This window comes from Dysidea avara, chromosome 13 (genome assembly GCF_963678975.1).
Source record: "Dysidea avara chromosome 13, odDysAvar1.4, whole genome shotgun sequence".
Taxonomy (NCBI): Eukaryota; Metazoa; Porifera; class Demospongiae; order Dictyoceratida; family Dysideidae; genus Dysidea; species Dysidea avara.
In genome coordinates, this window is record NC_089284.1 from 3076374 (window position 1) to 3081702 (window position 5329).

The following is a 5329-nucleotide window of genomic DNA, read 5'->3' on the forward strand; positions in this document are numbered from 1 at the left end:
ACATTTATATAATTATATTGTGTTACTAGAGCCTACGAAGACTGATAACAGTAAGCATAACACCATGCAGAGCAGCAAATATTGACCTAATGAAGCCAGGGGCGGATCCAGGGGGGGGGGGGGGGGCTTTGGGGGCTGAAGCCCCCCCCCCCCCCCCCCCCCCCCTTCATATTTAGGCTTTACTTGATCAATATGCTGAGTATTATAATGAAATTTTGTCTTAGCATAATTATATGATCACTAATAATACAAATACTCATAAAACCACCTTATAAACATCTTTCCAAGGTATTATCAGTGGAGTTATGCTAAAGTTTATGCAACAAGGACCCGGATCAGCATTGGAGGTGTACAAGATCGAGATACTCTAATAGAGCAGTCAGCTAACTACTCTAATAGAACATTCACTGGAAACATCATAGTGTTGATTCTGTTATGGAATTTTTCCAAATCTGTCTGCACCTATACATACAATAAAGTGTATTAGTCTGTTTAAAGGGCTTCATTTATCTACCTGTGTAGTTAATATGTATGGTAATACTCAATTCAGGTACACAATTTCCATTGAAAATGCTCTCAGATTCAATCTTCAAATTTCAAAATTTTCCACTTTCAACATTATTCTAACATGCACCTATTCACTGTTGTGCAATTGTGAGAGGGGTACATCATGTACTTGATTGTCTGTACCTACCCAAACTTTTCCATTAACAAAATGCTTCAGAGAGCCATACCTATAATCTAAATGCAGTATATAAAATATCTACAGGCAGAAAATATTATGAATTTTATGTGGAAATGTCCCCAAATTGCAGTATTTTAGGATATATATTTCAAAATTTTCCTGGGGGGGCATGCCCCCAGACCCCCCTAGTTCCAGCATGCTTCGCATGCTGGGAAGTGTGCTTTGCACACCTTTACCCAAGAGATAAGTACCTTGAGTTAGCCCCCCCCCCCCCTTTTATAAATCCTAGATCCGCCCCTGGAAGCAACTAGGTATCCATTCTAGATCCTCTTAATACCAATGATGCTTAGTTGTAGTCTTTCAAGATACTTTTGATAAATGTGTTCCCACTTACAAGTGGAAAGAAAAGATAAACCTGTATATATATAGTAATTCTGAAAGTGTTTTGTGTGAAAAGGAGGAAAAATCAGTTATGGAAGAAGTATACCTCTTAACTAATTCCTCTGACTTTAAATCAGTCAACAACCAGCTTAGAAGCCTAACTTGTAATCTCAGAAAAGATTATGAAAAGCATTTAGTTCAGGGTGTGGAATCTAGACCAAAGGCATTTTGGCAATACATTAATTTGAAAGCAATAATACATATCTGTAAATAGCTAGGAGTGCCTTCGAGTTATACCAGTAAATACTACAACAGCCACTCTTAATAACTAAATGGTAACTAAGTACAACATGCGCATACCACAAGATATAACATGATTGGTTAGAATACAATATGAATATTGTTAGTTTACGGAGGCTCCATTACACAACTGAATTGCTTTCCTCTGATGGTTCCACAGTATGTTCTGACCCTGAAATGGCAACTTTTAAAATAATTATTTATTTCTCTGCAGTCATCTATAGCAAACTCATGAATCTGCTAAATAGCAAATCTCCTGCTTAGCCTATGTGTATAATAAAATATGTGTAAGTGAATTTATTTCTTTGCCACTATCCATTTTATTCAACAGGTCACATTTATGAGTGGTACTTTACAAACAGATTGGAAGTGTGCCATTTTAACACCGATTCATAAGAAAGGTGCACAGAATCTTGCTAGTAACTACTGACCAGTCTCCATCTTCAGCAAGTTGATGGAATGTCAAAGATCACATACTGAGTCATCTGTCTGTATAAACAATTTTATTTCTCCTTTCCAATTTGGCTTTATACCAGGGAGATAATGTTCTACCCAGTTATAATAGGTATTGGATTGCCTTACTCATCATCTGGATAATGGCTACTGTGTTGACACAATCTACTTAGATTTTCAGAAAACATTTGACACTGTCCCACACCAACCCTTATTGCAAAAGTTAACTTCATTGGGCATTCATAGTAATCTCTTTAGAAACTTTTTATCTAACAGAAAACAACAATTAAATTACAACTAGCGGTTTGCTTTGTGCAGGAAAGACTAGTATATATGTATTTCAGTAATTCATCTTGATCAACACTTTATGTGTACAACATAGTAAATAAATAATGAATGATTTCATAGTAAATACACAATAGAGTAGAAATGTCTGCAATACCAGAAATGTCTGCACACCATCCTCAAAGATGGGAACAACAGGGTTTCAATATCCATGACAATGACCTAATCCATGCATGTGACAATAATACTAGTTACGATTCCATGGATTCCACTTATGTACAACTACCTGTCATTCCTTCCTCAGAATACCATTTCCACCTTGTTATCATATTTGGTTCAGGCCAGCAATCATTGAATGAGTCTATATAGCCACACTCGTATTACTAATCATTTGAGTATTATCATCGTCCAAAATTCATAAACAGTTACTGTGCCACTATCTCAGTCTAGTAAAATTATCCATACTTGTATGGTTAATATAACCACTGCTGGCTGTTACCTTAGGGCTTTGTGTATTTTCAAATGCAATTGAACATCTTTGTAGCAGAGGTCAGGAGAGTAGTTCTTCATTACTAGTATAGTATCTTCTGGTCAGGCTGTGAGACTATAGTATCAGTATATTATTATACAGTAACAGTTTAGTAGTGTTGTGGTATCATCAGACCAGTTAGCTCCACCTACACAGGACACACAGAAGAGAAAATCATAATAATTGCATTTGTGTGCGTGCGTGCGTACGTGCGTGTGTGTGTGTGTGTGTGTGTGTGTGTAACACTGTCATTAAGAGATACACTCACAGGGTAGATCTTTTGTTATGGGAAGATATTCCGGGAGCCATTAAGTCAGTGAAGCAGAATTTCTAAGTTACATGGTATTGGACAAGTTTCACAATGAGCTAACAGTGGATTATCACAGTAGAACAATCAGAGAGCTGCTCTTTCCTTCTCATCTGTGTGTAAAGTGTTACAACATCATACACTTCTCTCAGGATTATACCATTACAGATATGAGTTTGTCATGTGTAACATAATGTGCTCAGTAAGCACATAGTACTGTAGCTTGTTAGCTTAGTTTACAATCTCTCACAAATGTTCTTGATTGTTCTATTAGAGTATTTCAGTGCATTTGACTTCTCTATTAGAGTATCTCAATTGTTGTAATCAAAGGATCAAGGAATGCTGTAAAGGAAGTGTTTAGTGTAAAGTTCAATCCACTGAGGTGATGACTTTATTTATTTCTCTACAGATCACTTAGCACTTTACTGCAGTATGCCTAAAGGTACCTGTCAGGCTGAAGCAATGTCAAGCAGTGAAACAATCAAGTCTATATCCTTAGCCATTATCAAGTTACGCTTGTCTGAAGACATTCAGGTATGTAGTAGAAAATTCCACTAAATAATTTTTTTTTAAAATTTAGTATCAACTTGGAAGCATTTCAGGTCATACTTACAAAGGCAATTTTTGGGCTTGGTTATACCTAACCAATACTGCCAAGGCACCAGGATGGTATTGTGAAGCTGGTTTTAGGGTAATATTTTAGCTAGAAAAGCCCAAACCCTGATATGCAGTAGTATGATATAATACTAGATAGCTACAAGTAGCTATATAAGATTTTTAAGGATCATAGAAATAAAAAGTAGTGAAAAAGGGAGGTTGCCCACACTTGAAGATATAGCTACCAGATCCCTGCTTCAGTCTATACCCATGACTGAATTAGGGATTAAATGTCCACTAGTATATTAAGTAAGCAACCTCCTTTATTTCCCTACTTTCTATTTCTATGACCCCTATTAAATCCTTAATTCCTTATACTCGTTTGATACTTTTTTGTAATATTATATATGACTGGTGAACCCAAACATACTGCATTAGAATGGAAAGAATGGCGCCTGGCTTCAGTATTGTTTCATCTGAACGCGCGCCCAGCTATCAATTACTGAAATAGCGAATTTTCATCAACAACAGATTGCATTAATTGCGTCACGCATGCGCCTGCTTTAATACACAGTTTCAAATACTACTTTCACAGACTGGAAATCATAGTTCCCAACTTTTGTTTCCATGAAAACATTTTCAATCTTGTACATGTGTGTGCATGCACGCATGCAGTTTTTTAAACGGAAATGCTGTATGTTCATGCAGCTAGCTTGTTACAAATGAAGAACTATAGGATAGGAGAGGGACCTCTGCAATTAACCCATTCACAACGGAAAACTTGGATGATTCCCGTCAACTAAACATTGTGGAGCTTCACGTGGCATGACACCTTGCACTGTCAGCAAAGATAAAAATGGGACACAAAGGAGGACACAGGTAAGTCCATGAAGAATGCATTGTACATAACAGTGAAAATTCAAGCCGCCTTAGCTGTTATTAAATTACGCTTGTCTGAATTAAGGTATGCATCAGTCAGTCAGTAGAAAATTCCAATAAATATATATATTAATTGTAGCAACTCTTTGGAAGTGTTTCAGGTTATACTGAAGGCACTTTTGGGCTCAAACTTGATCGAGCAATTGTTACACACTGTCACTGTGTCTTTATCTCAATTTCTTCTAAATCGCAAAAGGTTTGAAGTTCCGGCGATAGTTAACCATGTGAGATACTGAAAATGATATATTTCTGTGAAGACAACAATAGACATGCAGTGCCTCCTATTTCAAGGTGGATCAAGCAATGGGTTAACCTATCCACACACCAATTTTCAGCTTCTTTCATATATTAAGTGGTTTATCCTGTAGGTGTAATAACATAAAAAAAGGTCATCACCTGCTACCAATAGCTGTCCCTCACCAACTATATTTCTTTATTTATAACTACATACATATAGCTTGCTACACTGCTCCTCTTAAGAGTACTGAGACTGCTCTATTAGAATATCTCAAGTAAGAGAAGCTCTTTCAAAAGGGGGGTTCCATGGAACCCTTTGAACCTCCCCCCCCCCCCGTATGATTTTATGTGAATAATCATTAATAATTCCGTGACTGTTTGTCATATTCAAACCAAGCAGTGCTGGAGATTGTAAAGCTCTATTAACAATAACAAACTTGGTACTGAGCTTGCTTTTTAAGCCCCCCAAATTTTAAGGCAATCAGATAATACATGGCAGCTTTTGCAAGTGTTAAAACCATGTGTATTGATTTATGTGACCTAACAACGTCTTAGTTACAATTTGTTGATTTTCCTGTGAATGTAATCTTCTTTACACAATACAGATCACAGTAAA